Here is an 18841-nt window from a genome sequence, read left to right as displayed (position 1 = left end):
CAGGATTTCATTTTTTATGGCTGAATAGTACTCCATCGTATATACATAGTACATTTTCTTCATCCTTCATCCATTGGTCAATACTTGTTTCCATGTTTTCACTATTGTGAATAATGGTCCAATAAGTATGGAAGTGCAGATATCTGTTCTAGATAGTGATTTCATTTTCTTTTGGTATATACCCAGAAGTAGGATTGCTGGATCATATGATAGTTTTATTTTTATTTATTTGTTAATTTATTTATTTAGAGATGGAGTCTCATTCTGTTGGCAGGCTGGAGTGCAATGGCGTGATCTCAGCTCACTGCAACCTCTGCCTCCCAGGTTCAAGTGATTCTCCTGCCTCAGCCTCTCAAGTAGCTGGGACTACAGGTGCACACCACCATGCCCAGCTAATTTTTGTATTTTTAGTAGAGATGGGGTTTCGGCATGTTGGCCAGGACGGTCTCGATCTCTTGATCTTGTGATCCACCTGCCTCTGCCTCCCAAAGTGCTGGGATTATAGGTGTGAGCCACCATGCCCTGCCAGATAGTTTTATTTTTAGTCTTTTGAGGAACTTCCATACTGTTTTCCATAATAGCTGCACTAATTTATATCCCCACCAACAGAGCACAAAGTTTTCCTTTTATCTACATCCTTACCAATACTTGTTAGCTTTTGTCTTTTTTAACAATAGCTATTCTAACAGGTGTGTGGGTGGTATCTCATTGCAGTTTTGATTTGAATTTCCCTAGTGATTAGTCATGTTGAACACATTTTCATGTACCTGTTGGCCATTTGTATGTTTTCTTTGGAAAAATGTCTATTCAGGTTCTTTGCCTATTTGTAAATTGAATTATTTGTTTTTTTATTGCTGTTGTACAAATATCTTACATCAAGCTTGTCCAACCTGTAGACTGCAGGCCACAGGTAGCCCAGGATGGCTTTGAATGCAGTCCAACACAAATTTGTAAACTTTCTTAAAACATTATGAGATTTTTTTAGCTCATTAGCTGTTGTTAATGTTAGTGTACTTTATGTGTGGCCCAAGACAATTCTTCTTCCAATGTGGCCCTCAGAAGCTAAAAGATCGGACACCCCTGTCTTACATATTTTGAATATTAACCCCTTGTCAGATATATAGCGTGCAAATATTTCCTCCCAGTCTGTAGGCTGCTCTTTCATTTTTTGATTGTTTCCACTGCTGTGTAGAAGCTTTTTATTTTGATGCAATCCTATTTGTCTATTTCTGCTTTTGTTTCCTGGTTTTCTTTTTTTAAATGAAATTGAATATTTTATTTCTTATTTTGCTGCAAAGCTGTTGCTTCACTGTATAAAAATAGCACCAGCAAATGTACTATCTTGAAAAATTAAGATAGTGTTGTTCTTCATCTGACACTGTACATCCACTGACAAAAAGTTCTCTACTCCCTATGACTTCCAATGGAAAGATGAGTTAGTATTTTGACCCAAATCCAGATATTGATATAAGCAAGCTACAGTAGTATATTAGGTTTAAGACAACAATGGTATCTTTGAATTACATAATATTAATAACTAGGTTTTGCCATAGATAATTTCATGAATTCTGAATATTAGAACCTAGTCTAAAAATCATAGGGTATTGTGAAAAAGAAGCATATTGTATTTATCCGCAATCATTAGAAATTTTTTTTGTTTGTTTTTTGTTTTATGAGATGGAGTCTTGCTCTGTCACCCAGGCTGGAATGCAGTGGCTTGATCTCGGCTCACTGCAACTTCTGCCCGCTGGTTTCAAGTGATTCTCCTGCCTCAGACTCCTGAGTAGCTGGGATTACAGGCATGTGCCAACATACCTGGCTAATTTTTGTATTTGTAGTAGAGATAGGGTTTCAGCATATTTCCCAGGCTGGTCTCAAACTCCTGCCCTCAGGTGATCTGCCTGCCTCGGCCTCCCAAAGTGCTAGGATTACAAGTGTGAGCTGTAGTTCATCTAGTTCTGAAGGGTTACTGAGTGTCATCGTGATCATCCAATCATCTTCATAATAAGATTTGTGTTGTGGGAAGTCAGGGGACTGGCTGGAGCCGAGGCAGAAGAACATAAACTGTGAAGATTTTGTGGACATTTATCAGTTCCCAGAATTAATACTTTTATAATTTTTTATGTCTGTCTTTAATCTCTTAATCACGTTATCTTCGTAAGCTGAGAATGTACATCACCTCAGGACCACTATTGTACAAATTGATTGTAAAACGTGTGTTTGAACAATATGAAATCAGTGCACCTTGAAAAAGAACAGAATAACAGTGATTTTCAGGGAACAAGGGAAGATAACTATAAGGTCTGATTCCCTGAGGGGTTGGGCAGAATAGAGTCATATTTTTCTTCTTGCAGGGAACCTATAAACAGATGTGTGAGTAGGAGAGATATAGCTGAATTCTTTTCCCAGCAAGGAATATTAAGAATTAATACCCTGGGGAAGGAATGCATTCCTTGGGGGAGGTCTATAAATGGCCACTCTGGGAGTGTCTGTCTTGTGTACTTGAGATAAGGACTGAAATAGGCCCTGGCCTCCTGCAGTACCCTCAGGCTTACTAGGATTGGGAAATTCCAGCCTGGTAAATTCTAGTCAGACTGATTATCTGCTCTCTAATGCTGTTTCCTGTTAAGATGTTTATCCAGACAATATGTGCACAGTGGGACATAGACCCTCATCAGCACAGTGGGGCATAGACCCTCATCAGTGATTCTAATTTTGCTCTTGCCTTGTGATCTTTATTGCCCTTTGAAGCATGTGATCTCTGTGACCTACTCCCTGCACATACATCCCCTCCCCTTTTAAAATCCCTAATAAAAACTTGCTGGTTTTGCGACTCAGGGTCATCACGGTCCTACCAATATGTGATGTTACCCCTGGAGGCCCAGCTGTAAAATTTCTCTCTTTGTACTCTTTCTCTTTATTTCTCAGACTGGCCAACACTTAGGGAAAATAGAAAAGAAACTACGTTGAAATACTAGGAGCTGGTTCCCCCAATAGATTTGTTGACAACTCTGGATTTTCTTCAAGGGATTCTGATAAAGGAGAAAAGAGTTCATTAAGAGCTTTCATACTTTCCAAAGCACCAAACTCAACTTGTTTGTTCAATTTTGTCCCAACTTCAGGCCGACTACAGTAAACAACAGCTCCCAAAGATTCCTGGGCAAATTGCTGATTCTCACTGTTCCAATACCATTTTCTGTTATTATGCATTCATGTTTCTCTGTGAATTTATGCAGTGAGAGCAGAACGTGTCTAGAAGGCACCCACCCTCAGCCACCAGAGCCTCTGCAGGCAAGGCCCAGCAGGTGCTGAGGGTGCCTGCAGGCTACATACCACTGCCTGCAAACTCCACGCCACTCTCCGTGCCATGTTCACAGGAGCTTTTCTTCTTGTATCTATTAAAAAAATAATTCTCCAGAAAAATGGCAAGTGGCTTTTTTCCTATTTTTCTTTCGATGAATTTTATGGTGTTAGGCCTTACATTTAAGTCTTTGATACATTTTAAATTAATTTTCATGAGTGGTGGAAGATAAGGTTTCAATTTCATTCTTTTGCATGTGGATATCCAGTTTTTCCAACACCATTTACTGAGGAAACTGTCCTTTCTTATTTTGTTTTCATCTTGGCACCCTTGTCAAATATTAGTTGACCATATACCTGGGAGTTTATTTTTAAAATTATTACTAAATAATCACTTAAAGCAGTTAACTATTTTTAATTATTAAGAAATAACATTATTACATAATTATTTAAAATAATTATTATTTAAAAAATTTCCAAAACTGTCAAAAAGAACAAACTACTTAGGAATAAATTTAACCAAAGAGGTGAAAAATCAGTACACTGAAAATTATAAAACACTGATGAAGGAAATTTAAGACACAAAGCAATGAAAAGATATCCTATGTTTATGTGTTGAAATAATTAATGTTAAGATGTTCATACTGGAGTAATATTAGCAAGCTAACCTACACTAGAAGCCTTTAGTGCTCATCCGCACACAAGGAAAAAAGCATGACTAAAAAACTACATCTTGATGAGAATAGCTAAAAGAGGGCACCAGAGTACAGCAAAGGAGAAGCAGAAACCCTGTAGAGTACAGAAACCCAGGATGGTCTCAGAGAATGGAAGGAAACACCTTGGCTCTGCCACCTCATCCCCCAGTTGTGATCAGGTGAACCAGGAAGGATTTCTCACTGCAGAGAAAAGGTAAGCAAGAGGCCCTCAGCAGCCTCTATCACCACATTGGACACCTATAGTCCTCACCACTGGAAACTCCTGCAGTTGTCACAGGTGCAAAGCCCACCTGAGGGAGCTTCTTGGAGTTCACATGACTGTGCTCCTCCCAAAGGAGTTGACACTGTGCATCATTCATCATGGCTGATGGGGCTGCTGTACTGCAGCATCTTGGACCTGGAACCACTGCTGGAGGGTGTCCTGCTCTACATGTGAGAGACTATGGCACAATTCTGTCTCTGAGACTTTGTTGCCACTGAACCACCCCTGTTTGGTGGAATACCATCCCTGAGCTGAGTTGCTGCTATGCTCTAAACTGTGGAACTAACCTGCGGCAGAGCTGCATCATCTGCCCCTCCCAGTTGCGGCTGTGCCCTGCTCCTAGGGGCATGAGCTGAAGCAGCACACTACCTCCCAGGGAAATAGTGCGTTGGCCACCCAAAGCACTTGCAACCCCCTGTGCCTGAGCTGAAATGACAGCGTGTCTCCTGGGGAAGTGGTATCTTGGCTTCCCAGAGGAATCATGCTCCTGAGTCTGTTCTGAAATGGCACTCTGTCTCCTAGGGAATTAGTGCCTTGGCCACCCAGAGCAGCCATGACCCCTGGGCCAATATTGAAGCAATATATTGCCTCTTGGGGAGTTGGTATTTTGGCTGAGGCACACATAGTCATCACTGATGTTGACTGCAGCCAAAGAAGCTGCACAGAGGCTATGCCGCTGCATCTATCAGGAAGTAGAGTCACCACACCCTTCCCAATGGGTACACTAAGGCCCATCTGCAAGTGAAAGCCTTTCCTATTAAAGCCACTCTGTAATATTCAGAGGTGGTGAATGATCCACCAGACAAAGAGACGTCAAAGCAGGGACACAAGAAACATGAAAAAGCAAGAAAACATGATACCACTAAAGAAACACAATAATTCTGTAGTAACTAACCCCAAAGAAAAGACTAAGCAGACAGCCTACAGAATGGGAGAAAACATTTGCCAACTATGCATCTTACAAAGGTCTAATGTACGTAATCTATAAGGAACTTACACAATTCAACAAGCAAAAAACAATCCTACTAAAATGGGCAAAAAACATGAACAGACACTTCTGAAAAGAAGATATGCATGTGGCCAAAAAATATATGAAAAAATGCAAATCATCACTAATAATTAGAGAAATGCAAATCAAAACCACAGTGAGATACCATCTCATGCCAATCAGAATGGTTGTTACTAAAAAGACAAAAAATAACTGACGTCGATGAGGCTGTGGAGGAAAGGAAACATTCTACTGGTGAAAATGTAAATAGTGTTGCCTCTGTGGAAAGCAGTTTGTAGATTTCTCAAAGAACTTAAAACTACTATGTAACTCAGTAAGCCCATTACTGAGTATGTACCCAAGAGAAAACAAATCATTCTATCATAAAGTCATATGCACTCATATGCTCATTGCAGCCTTATTCACAATAGCACAAACATGGAATCAACCTAGATGCCCATCATCCATTGACTAGATTTTTAAAAATGTGGTCCATATACACCATGGGGTACTGCACAGCCAGATAAATGAAATCATGTCTCCAGACACCTCATACAGGAGCATTCTGGCTGGCATCAGATCAGTGCCCCTTTGGGACAGAGCTCCCAGAGGAAGGAGCAGACTGCCATCTTTGCTGTTCTGCAGCCTCCACTCATGACATCTCCAGGGGTGGGAGGGAAACAGGTGAATAGGGTCTGGAGTGGACCCCCAGCAAATTATAGCAGCCCTAGGAAACAGGGGCATGACTGCTAAAAGAAAAACAAACAGAAGGCAACAACAAAAACATTAACAAAAAAGACCCCACAAAACCCCCATCCAAAGATCAGCAGCCTCAAAGATCAAAGGTAGATAAACCCAGGAAAATGAGAAAGAATCAATGCAAAAACACTGAAAACTCAGAAAATCAGAGTGCCTAAATGATCACGACATGTCTCCAGCAAGGGCACAGAACTGAGCTGAGGGCTGGGATGAATGAATTGACTGAAGTGGGCTTCAGAAGATGGGTAATAATGAACTTGACTGAGCTAAAGGGGTATGTTCTAATTCATTGCAAAGAAGCTAATAATGATAAAAAAAACTACATGAGCTGTTAACCAAAATAACCAGTTTAGAGAGGAACACAAATGACTCAATGGAGCTGAAAAACACAACACGAGAACTTCACAATGCAAACACAAGTATCAATAGCTGTATAGACCAAGTTGATGGAAGGATATCAGAGCTTGAAGATGATCCTGTGGAAATAAGGCAGGCAGATAAGATTAGAGAAAAAAGTAAGAAGAAACAAACAAAACCTCTGACAACTATGGGATTGTGTTAAAAGACTGAACCTACAACTGACAGAGATACCTGAAAGACACAGGGAGAATGAAACCAAGTTGGAAAACACACTTCAGGATATCATCCAGGAGAACTTCCTCTACCTAAAAGACAGGCCAACATGCAAATTCAGGAAATACAGAGGACCCCAGTAAGATACTCCATAAGAAGATCAACCCAAAGACACATAATCATCAGATTCTCCAAGGTAGAAATGAAGGAAAATATGTTAAGGGTAGCCAGAGAGAAAGGCCAAGTCACCTATAATGGGAAGCCCATCAGACTAACAGCAGACCTCTCAGTAGAAATCCTAGAAGCCAGGAGAGATTGGGGGCCAATATTCAGCATTATTAAAGAGAAGAATTTCCAACTGAGAATTTCATATTCAGCAATACCAAGCTTTATAAACGAAGGAAAAATAAAATCCTTTTCAGACAAGCAAATGCTGAGGACATTCATCACCACCAGGCCTGCCTTGTGAGAGATCCTGAAGGAAGCACTAAACATGGAAAAGAAAAAGCATTACCAGTGACTACAAAAACACACTGAAGTACACAGACCAATGACACTATGAGGCAAATACATAAACAAGTCTGCAAAATAACCAGCTAACATCATGATGACAGGATGAAATTCACACATAACAATATTAACTTTAAATGTAAATGGGCTAAATGACCCAATCAAAAGACACAGAATGGTAAGCTAGATAAAGAGTGAAGATCTATTGGTGTGCTGTATTCAAGAGACCCATCTAACATGCAAAGACACGTATAGACTCAAAATAAAAGAATGGAGAAAAATTTACCAAGCAAATGGGAAACGGAAATAAGCAGGGGTTCTAATCCTAGTTTCTGACAAAACAGGCTTTAAACCAACAAAGATCAAAAGAGGCAAACAAGGGCATTATATAATAGTAAAGGGGTCAATTCAACAAGAAGAGCTAACTATCCCAAACATATATGCACCCAATATAGAGCATCCAGATTCATAAAACAAGTTCTTAGAGACCTACAAAGAGACTTAGACTCCCACACAATAATAGTGGGAGACTTTAACACCCTACTGTCAATATTAGATCAACAAGACAGAAAATTAACAAAGATATTCAGGATCTGAACTCAGTTCTGGATCAAGTGGATCTAATAGATATCTACAGGACTCTCCATCCCAAAACAATAGAATATACATTCTTCTCAGCACCACATGGCACTTACTGTAAAATTGATCACATAATTGGAAGTAAATCACTCCTCAGCAAATGCAAAAGAACTGAAAGAGTAATAGTCTCTCAGACCACAGCACAATCAAATTAGAACTAAAGATTAAGAAACTCACTCAAAACCACACAACTACATGGAAATTGAACAACCTGCTCCTGAATGACTCTTGGGTAAACAATGACATTAAGATGGAAATCAAAAAGTTCTTTGAAACCAATGAGAACAAAGAGACAACCTACCAGGATCTGCGATGCAGCTAAAGCAGTATTCAGAGGGAAATTTATAGCACTAAATGCCCACATCAAAAAGATAGAAAGATCTAAAATTGACACTCTAACATCACAACTAAAAGAACTATAGAACCAAGAGCAAACAAACCTCAAAGCTAGAAGACAAGAAATAACCGAGATTAGAGTGGAACCGAAGGAGATAGAGACACAAAAAACCGTTCAAAAAATCAATGAATCCAGGAGGTGGTTTTTTTGAAAAAATTAATAAAACAGATAGACTGCTAGCTAGACTAGTAAAGAAGGCAAGAGAGAAGAATCAAATAGACACAATAAAAATAATAAACAGGATATCACCACTGAAACCAAAGAAATACAAACAACCATCAGAGAATATTATAAACACCTCTACACAAATAAACTAGAAAATCTACAAGAAATGGATAAATTCTTGGATACATACACCCTCCCAAGACTGAACCAGGAAGAAGTTGAATCCCTGAGTAGACCAATAACAAGCTCTGAAATTGAGCAGTAATACATAGCCTACGAACCAAAAAAAGCCCAGGACCAGATGGATCTACAGTTGAATTCTACCAGAGGTATAAACAGGAGTTGGTACCATTTCTTCTGAAACGATTCCAATTGAAAAGGAGGGTCTCCTACCTAACTCATTCTATGAGGCCAGCATCATCCTGATACCAAAGCCTGGCAGAGATACAACAGAAAAAGAAAACTTCAGGCCAATATCCCTGATGAACATTGATGCAAAAATTCTCAATAAAATACTGGCAAACTGAATCCACCAGCACATCAAAAAGTTTATCCACCACGATCAAATTGGCTTCATTCCCAGGATGCAAGGCTGGTTCAACATATACAAATCAATAAACATAATTTGTCACATAAACAGATCTAAAGATAAAAAACATGATTATCTTGATATATGCAGAAAAGGCCTTCTATAAAATTCAACATTCCTTCATGTTAAAAACTCTCAGTAAACTAGGTATTGAAGGAACATACCTCAAACTTATAAGAGTTATTTATGACAAACCCACAGCCAATATCCTACAGAATGAGCAAAAGCTGGAAGCCTCCCTCTTGAAAACTGGCACAAGACAAGGATGTCCTTTCTCACCATTCCTGTTCAACATATATTGAAAGTTCTGGCCAGGACAATCAGGCAAAATAAAGAAATAAAGAGTATTCAAATAGGAAGAGAGGAAGTCAAACTGTCTTTGTTTGCAGGTGACATGATCCTATATTCAGAAAACCCCATCGTCTCAGTCCAAAAGCTTCTTAAGCTGATAAGTAACTTCAGCATAGTCTCAGGATCCAAAATCAATGTGCCAAAATCACAAGCATTTCTTTTTTTTCTAAATCATACTGTATGTTCTAGGGTACATGTGCACAACGTGCAGGTTTGTTACATAGGTACACACGTGCCATGTTGGTTTGCTGCACCCATTTACTCGTCATTTACATTAGGTATTTCTCCTAATGCTATGCCTTCCCCTGCCCCCACCCCACAACAGGCCCCAGGGTGTGATGTTCCCCACCCTGTGTCCAAGTGTTCTCATTGTTCAATTACCACCTATGAGTGAGAACATGTGGTGTTTGGATTTCTGTCCTTGTGATAGTTTGCTCAGAAGGATGGTTTCCAGCTGCATCCATGTCCCTGCAAAGGACATGAACTCATCCTTTTTTATGGCTGCGTAGTATTCCATGGTGTATATGTGCCACATTTTCTTAATCCAGTCTATGATTGATGGACATTCGGGTTGGTTCCAAGTTTTTGCTATTGTGAATAGTGCCACAATAAACATACATGTGTGCGTGTCTTTATGGTAACATGATTTATAATCCTTTGGGTATATACCCAGTAATGGGATGGCAGGGTCAAATGGTATTTCTAGTTCTAGATCCTTGAGGAATCACCACACTGTCTTCCACAATGGTTGAACTAGTTTACACTCCCACCATCAGTGTAAAAGCATTCCTATTTCTCCATATCCTTTCCAGCATCTGTTGTTTCCTGACTTTTTAATAATTTCCCTTCTAACTGGTGTGAGATGATATCTCATTGTGGTTTCGATTTGCATTTTTCTGATGACTAATGATGATGAGCCTTTTTTCATGTGCCTGTTGGCTGCATAAATGTCTTATTTTGAGAAGTGCCTGTTTATATCCTTTGCCCACTTTTTGATGGCGTTGTTTTTTTCTTGTAAATTTGTTTGAGTTCTTTGTAGATTCTGGATATTAGTCCTTTGTCAGATGGGTAGATTGCAAACATATTCTCCCTTTCTGTAGGTTGCCTATTCACTCTGATGGTAGTTTCTTTTGCTGTGCAGAAGCTCTTTAGTTTAATTAGATCCCATTTGTCAGTTTTGGCTTTTGTTGCCATTGTTTTGGTGTTTTAGTTATGAAGTCTTTGCCCATAACTATGTCCTGAATGGGATTGCCTAGGTTTTCTTCTAGGGCTTTTATGGTTTTAGGTCTAACATTCAGGTTTTTAATACATCTTGAATTATTTTTTGTATAAGGTGTAAGGAAGGGATCCAGTTTCAGCTTTCTACATACGACTAGTCAGTTTTCCCAGTACCATTTATTAAATAGGGAATCCTTTCCCCATTTCTTGTTTTTGTCAGGTTTGTCAAAGATCAGGTAGTTGTAGATGTGTGGTGTTATTTCTGAGGCCTCTATTCTGTTTCATTGCTCTATATCTCTGTTTTGGTACCAGTGTCATGCTGTTTTGGTTACTGTAGCCTTGTAGTATAATTTGAAGTCAGGTAGCGTGATGCCTCCAGCTTTGTTCTTTTTGCTTAGGAATGTCTTGGCAATGTGGGCTTTTTTTTTGGTTCCATAAGAATTTTAAAGTAGTTTTTTCCAATTCTGTGAAGAAAGTCATTGGTAGTTTGATGGGGATGGCATTGAATCTATAAGTTACCTTGGGCAGTGTGGCCATTTTCATGATATTGATTCTTCCTATCCATGAGCATGGAATGTTCTTCCATTTGTTTGTGTCCTCTTTTATTTTGCTGAGCAGTGGTTTGCAGTTCTCCTTGAAGAGGTCCTTCACATTTCTTGTAAGTTGTATTCCTAGGTATTTTGTTCTCTTTGAAGCAATTGTGAATGAGAGTTCACTCATGATTTGGCTCTCTGTTTGTCTGTTATTGGTGTATAGGAATGCTAAAAATCACAAGCATTTCTATACACCAACAATGGGCAAGCAGAGAGCCAAATCATGAATGAACGCCCATTCACAGTTGTTACAATAAGTATAAGTTACCTAGGAGTACAGCTAACAAGGGAAGCGAGGGACCTCTTCAAGGAGAACTACAAACCACTTCTCAAGGGAATCAGAGAGGACACAAACAAATGAAAAGTCATTCCATGATCATGGATGAAGAGAATCAATATTGTGAAAATGGCCATACTGCCCAAAGTAATTTATAGATTCAATACTATTCTCATTAAACTACCATTGACATTATTCACAGAATTGGATAAAACTACTTTAAAGTTCTCACGGAACCAAAGAAAGAGCCCACATTGCCAAGACAATCCTAAGCAAAAAGAGCAAAGCTGGAGGCATCACGCTACCTCACTTCAAAGTATACTACAAGGCTACAGCAAGCAAAACACCATGGTACTGTTACAAAAACAGATATATAGACCAATGGAAAAGAATAGAGACCTCAGAAATAACACCACACATCTACAACTATCTGATCTTCAACAATCCTGACAAACTAATCAATGGGGAAAGGATTTCCTATTTAATAAGTGGTGCTGGGAGAACTGGCTAGCCATATGCAGAAAATTGAAACTAGACCCCTTCCTTATACCTTACACAAAAATTAACTCAAGATGGATTAAAGACTTAAATGTAAAGCCCAAAACTATAAAAACCCTAGAAGAAATTCTAATTCAGGAACCATTCAGGAACGTAAGCATGGGCAAAGATTTCATGACAAACTTGCCTAAAGCAATTGCAACAAAATAAAAGTTGACAAATGGGATCTAATTAAACTACAGAGCTTTTGCACAGCAAAAGAAACTATCTTCAGAGTGAACAGGCGACCTACACAGTGGGAGAAAATTTTTGCAATCTATCCATCTGACAAAGGTCTCATATCTAGAATATACAAGGGACTTAAACAAATTTACAAGAAAAAAACCACATGGCCCCATTAAACCCCATGGGCAAAGGACATGAACAGACATTTCTCAAAAGAAGACATTCATGCAACCAACAAATATTTCAAAACAAGCTCAACATCACGGATCGTTAGAGAAATGCAAATCAAAACCACAGTGTGATACCATCTCATGCCAGTCAGAATGCAATTATTAGAAAGTCAAGAAACAACAGATTCTGGCAAGCCTGTGGAAAAATAAAAATGCTTTTACACTGTTGGTGGGAGTGTAAATTAGTTCAACCATTGTGGAAGATAGTGTGGCAATTCCTCAAAGAACTAGAATCAGAAATATCATTTGACCCAGCAATCACATTGCTGGATATATACCCAAAGGAATAGAAATCATTCTGTTACAAAGATACATGCATGTGTATGTTCATTGCAGCACTATTTACAATAGCAAAGACATGGAATCAACCCAAATGCCCGTCAAAGACAGACTGGATAAAGAACATGTGGTACATATACACTGTGGAGTACTATGCAGCCATAAAAATGAATGAGTTTATGTCATTTGCAGGGCCATGGATGGAGCTGGAAGGCATTATCCTCAGCAAATGAATGCAAAAACAGAATACCAAACGCCACATGTTCTCACTTATAAGTGGGAAAAGAACAATGAGAACATATGAACACAGGGGGTGGAACAACACACACTGTGGCCTGTTGGGAAGTGGGATGGGGAAGGTAGAGCATTAGGAAAAATAGCTAATGCATGCTGGGCTTAATACCTAGGTGATGGGTTGATAGGTATAGCAAACCACCATGGCACACATTTACCTGTGTAACAAACCTGCACATCCTGTACATGTACCCTGGAACTTAAAATAAAAATAAAAATGAAGAAAAGCACATCACAAAGAAGAAAAACTCCACCAAATGGATAGTAGAACTGAATAACAATTTTAAGTAAGTTTTAGGGTACAAAGCAACAGGAAAAATCAGTAGCATTTCTCTTTACCAATAATGCCCAGGCTGAGTCAAATCAAGAACACAACCCTATTTACAATAGCCACAAAGAGAATAAAATACCAAGCAATACAGCTAAACAAGGACGTGAAAGATTTTTACAAGAAAATCTACAATACACCACTGAAAGAAATCAGAGATGATGCAAATAAATGGAAAAACATACCATGCTCATGAAGTGAAAGAATCAATATCATTTAGATAGTCATACTGGCCAAAGCAATTTACAGATTCAATGCTATTCCTATCAAACTATCAACATCATTCTTCACAGAATTAGGAAAAACTATTATAAAATTCATATGGAAACAAAGGAGAGTCTCAATAGCCAAAGCAATTCTAAGTAAAAAGAACATAGGAAGAGGCATAACCCCACCTGACTTCAAATTATATTGTAAGACTACAGTTACCAAAACAGCATGACACTGGTACAAAAACAGACCCATAGACAAATGGAACAGAATAGAAAGCTCAGAAATAAAGCTACATACCTACAACAAACTGAACTTCACTACGGCTGACAAAAACAAGCAATGGGGAAAGGACTCCCTATTCAATAAATGGTGCTAAGATTGTTGGCTGGGCATACACAGAAGAATGAAACTAGACTCTTACCTTACACCGTGTGGAAAAATTAACTTAAGATGGATTACAGATTTACATATAAGTCTTCAAACTATATCCTAGAAGAAAATCTAGAAAATACTCAACATCTTGGCAAAGGATTTATGGCTAATTCCCCTAAAGTGGTTGCAACAGAAACAAAAATTGTCAAGTGGGACCTAATTAAACTAAAGAACTTTGGTACAGCAAAAGAAGTGATAAATAGAGTAAACAGAAAACATACAGAGTGGGACAAAATATTCACAAACTATGCATCTGAGAAGGGTCTAATATCCAAAGTCTACAAGGAACTTAAATCTCTAAGCAAAGCATAAATGACCCCATTAAAAAGTGGGCAAAAGATATGATCAGAGACTTCTCCAAAGAAGACATACAAGTGGCCAACAATATGAAGAAATGCTCATCATCACCAATCATCAGATAAATGCAAATCAAAACCACAATGAGATACCATCTCACACGAGTCAGAATGGGTATTACTAAAAAGTCAAAAAGCAACAGATGCTGGTGAGGCTGTGGAGAAAAGGCAACACTTAAACTCTGCTAATGGGAATGTAGCTTAGATCAGCCACTGTGGAAAGCAGTTTGAAGATTTCTCAAAGAACTTAAAACAGAGCTACCATTCAATGCAGCATTAAAGTATATATCCAAAGGAATACAGATTATTACATCAAAAAGGCACATGTACTCATATTTTCATTGCTGTGCTAGTCACCATTGCAAGGACATGGAATCAACCTAGGTGCCCATCAGTGGTGGATTGTATTAAAAACATGTGGTACATATGCAACGTGGAACACTACATAGCCATGAAAAAAAAAAAAAAGGAATCATGTCCTTTGTAGCCACATGGATGGAGTTGGAGACCAAAATCCTAAGGGAATTAACACCAGATCAGGAAACCAAATACTGCACGTCCTCACTTATGAGTGGGAGTTACACATTGAGCACACATGGATATAAACATGAAAACAATAGACACAGTGGACTACTAGTTGGGAGAGGGAGGATGGGGGCAAGGTTTGAAAAACTATCTTTTAGGTACTGTGCTCACTAGCTGGGTCCAATATACTCAATGAACAATCCTACCCATGTACCCACTGTATCTAAAATAAAAGCTGAAATATAAAGAGAAAACAAAGGACCTTAATATTTACATAAAAATTAAAAAGAGACACTTTTTTGGGTAAAAATAGCTTATACTGTTTATGTTAATGAAGTTAATTTTTGATAAAAATATTATATATAATTTATGTGTTATGTATTTATGAAAATAATAACCTGTTATTGACTCAAAGCTTTAATCAGAATCTCACATGGGTCACTGGCCCATAAGAGTTTAATAATTACTTACCTAGATTGATTTCAACTTCCCAACAACTCAACTCCACTACTCCGAAACCCTGATAAGGGTTAAGGGAAAACGAAATCATTTAGGGTTACCCAAATGAGCTGTCCCACTTCTAGTAATGGTGAAGCAGCTTGTTGTAGACCAACTCTTGCACAGAGAACAAGTAACAGGACAAAGTCGGCTTCAAAGCACTGGGGAGGTATTATGGCACTGAGGGCTTGGGGCACATGAGACTACAGATGTGACCAGTATGGATCCATGAACTAAAAACTGCCACTTTTTGCTCCTTCAATTTATGGATCTACATAATCTCTAGAATCTTGACATAATCCCAGGGACAGAGGATAGTTCCAAGAATGACTTCCAAGGAATTTCTTATTAGCTAGTGGTAATACGAACCACCACCACCAACAAAAACCTAATACATTGAAAATAATGAGACGCTGTATGTTTTGTGTATTTGAGGATGTATATACATATATCTCTCTATATATTATTTTAATTTAAAAATAGACTTTACTGTTGAAAACGCAAACTTGGTGAGAGCAGAAAGGTCACAGACAAGGCTGTCACTTCACACCTGGAGGGTTGCATGGTGGCGGGTTAGAGGCACTCCTCACTTCCTAGACAGTGCGGCCACTGGGCAGAGGGTCTCACTTCCCAGATGGTGGGGCAGCCAGGCAGGTATTTGAGGGTATTTTATGCTAATTTGTGTGTACCTCATATCTAAGTCTAAACATGTCCTGGGGCAATGTTTGTCACCAGCAATCGATGTAATTGTTTTTATCTCAATTCAGATACAAGAGAATCAAGTTGTGACTGCTTAGTTCAATCATGGACACTCGTTTTCAAAAGAACAACCCAATACTACTTTCAGGAAAAGGATTTGGTTCATAATTTTAATTCAGCTCTCACATCTCCTTTAAAAGAGATCAGGCCAAAACAACAATTTTCACTTTATCTCTGTCTACTAGTATACTAGTATATGCTTTTATTTTCAATCTCTACTAGTTCCCATCTTCTCCATTGCTTGTTTTTGCATTACTCCCTGGACAGGCTCAAACAGCTTACGTTTGTCTGGAGATGTGACCTGAGCCTGCACACAATTCTGCTTTTTCTCTGATTTAGCATTCTTTCTCTTGATTTTGTTTTATATTATATTTTATATTGGTATATCTCTTCCTTTTGCCTTTGCTCCTGCTATTTCAGCACTCTTGATTCAAAGGCATGACACTGTAATCTAGAAATTTATACAGGACAAAGAAGTGGAAAGAAGCAAAGAGAATGGAGCTCGGGTTGCTAATGGTCAAGACCAGAATGTGATTCGGGGAGCATAAATAGGAGACAGATGAGAAACAAAGGGGTCTTTAAACTACTTTACTTCCAGATAGCTAAGGAGAATGTATTCTTTTACTGGACCACCAAGTGACTCAATCCTTGCATTTGTGTTTGTCTCTAAGGGGAACTGGAAACAAACGTTGATGTCTTATAACCAGTTCTTCCCCCTTGTCCTTTTATGATCAAATGCATCTCAAATTAACCATTGGGGAAGTTTTCTGAGCTTTTATCTTGTTTCTCAATGTGTATTTCATTATTCGCTATAGCTATAACTATCTTGTCACTTAAAAAAATCCCTGTTCAGTTTAAAACCATTGTTGAGAGTTTTTATGGAGGCTAAATTATGAAGGCATGTTTGGTTACATCTTTAGCCATTAGTGATTGAACTCAATCACCAACCCTTTTTCTTCCCTGGAGGAGTGGGGCTGAAAGTTTCCATCCTCTAGTCACATGGTTGGTTCCTCTGGCAACCAGCCCCTATCCTGGAGCAGTCTTGGGGAACATCAAGAGTTACCTCATGAGCCAGGCTTGGTTAAAAGACACCAGGCTTGGTTAAAAGGTCTTGTTATGAATAATAAAAGACACTCTTTTCACCTTAAAATTTTTTTTTAATGTTCAGCTAGGTAATTATTGTTAATTTTTTTCTTTCATCTTTATTGACCTCGAGCTGTTTCAGAAACTGGGAACAAAAAACAAATAGATAACGTAAGCTGTTTCTCGCACCTTTATTACTCTAGAACATGATTGAGAAGCTGAGGACAAAACCCAAATATTATAATCAAAGATGCTCTTATCATTTCTATCAACCAGGAAGTTTTAGGGTTTCAGAAACTCTGTGATGAACAACAATGAAATATACATGTTTCTTATAATATCACAAGTTCAATATTCATAGTAGATTTTCTTGTATTCAATACTGCTCACTTGAGAATGTGGAGATGTTTGTGATGTTAATAGAATGATCTACATTTTAGAGACTGTATGTGAATGATGAGGTATTTCAAAGCCCTTGGGTAATGATTGGAGGAAACCAAAATAAACTTCTCTAAGATAACTGCATATTGTTGAGCTGAAAAAGGTGGCAATGTGGGAGAACATTCTTCCCCTCCTTCTGCTTGCCTGTTGGCAGAACAGTTTACAAAGACGAAGGTCTTCCTGCCCTCCTTTCTACTTTTCCCAGCTAAGGATTAGCTCCTTTATGATACTTGTAAAAGGATTTAGAAGCAGACTTTACTCTTCCTGTAAAAATACCTATCCGGTATTTCATTTCCTTTTGAAATCCTGAAGATACTCTCTTGTCTTTTCACTATCATCCTAAAGGAAGTAGCTGAAGCCACATTAATACAGAGAGTTTATTTGGGCCAAGGTTGAGAACAGCTACCTCGGAAAACACTTCCAAGTTGCCTTGGGACATGGTCTAGAGAACAAAGGAAAGACTGAAGATTTTAAAGAAAAAAGAATGAATCTGCAAAATCACGGAACCATCCCAAATGCTCATCAATCAATGAGTGGATAAAGAAACTGTGGTATAGATACACAATGGAATGCTACTCAGTCATAAGAAGGAATGTATTAACAGCATTTGCACTGACCTGGATGAGATTGGAGACTATCATTCTAAGTGAAGTAACTCAGGAACGGAGAACCAAACATCATATGTTCTCAATGATTTGCGGAGCTAAGCTACGATGACACAAAAGGCATACGAATGGTACAATGGACTTTGGGGACTTGTGGGAAAGAGTGGGAGGGGGACGAAGGATAAAAGACTACAAATATGGTGCTGGGTATACTGCTTGGGTGATGGGTGCACAAAAATCTCACAAATCACCACTAAAGACCTTACTCATGTAACCAAATACCACCTGTACCCCAAAAACTTATGGAAAAATAAAAATTAAAAAAATAATGAATCAGGAGAGGGAGTGATTTGAAAAGTTACTCATCAGTAAATTATCATTGGTTTACAGAAACCACACTGATTAGTAATTGGCTATACACTGTTAAACTGTAGGGTTCAATTAGTCTAGAATCCACATAGCAAATGGTTTCAAGAGGTAAATTTAGCTCAAGGTGGGAGTGAGGCACAACTCCTGTCATGTCTCTCTCATGAGTCCACTCTGGACTTGATAGTTTCAAGGCACTCACATCCTCAAATAAAGGTTTTTTTTAATTTTTTTTTTTTTTTTTTTTTTTTTTAGGCGGAGTCTCGCTCTGTCGCCCGGTCTGGAGTGCAGTGGCCAGATCTCAGCTCACTGCAAGCTCCGCCTCCCGGGTTTACGCCATTCTCCTGCCTCAGCCTCCCGAGTAGCTGGGAC

General features: G+C 38.6%; 1 pseudogene; it reads right to left on the bottom strand.

Annotated features, from left to right (window-relative positions):
- Positions 1-1537: 1537 nt before the first annotated feature.
- On the bottom strand, positions 1538-3369 carry LOC104672874 (annotated as a pseudogene).
- Positions 3370-18841: the final 15472 nt, after the last annotated feature.

Source organism: Rhinopithecus roxellana, chromosome 10, assembly GCF_007565055.1.
Source record: "Rhinopithecus roxellana isolate Shanxi Qingling chromosome 10, ASM756505v1, whole genome shotgun sequence".
NCBI lineage: Eukaryota > Metazoa > Chordata > Mammalia > Primates > Cercopithecidae > Rhinopithecus > Rhinopithecus roxellana.
The sequence above is the reverse complement of the archived record's forward strand: the minus strand, read 5'-3'. Positions and strand labels throughout refer to the sequence as shown.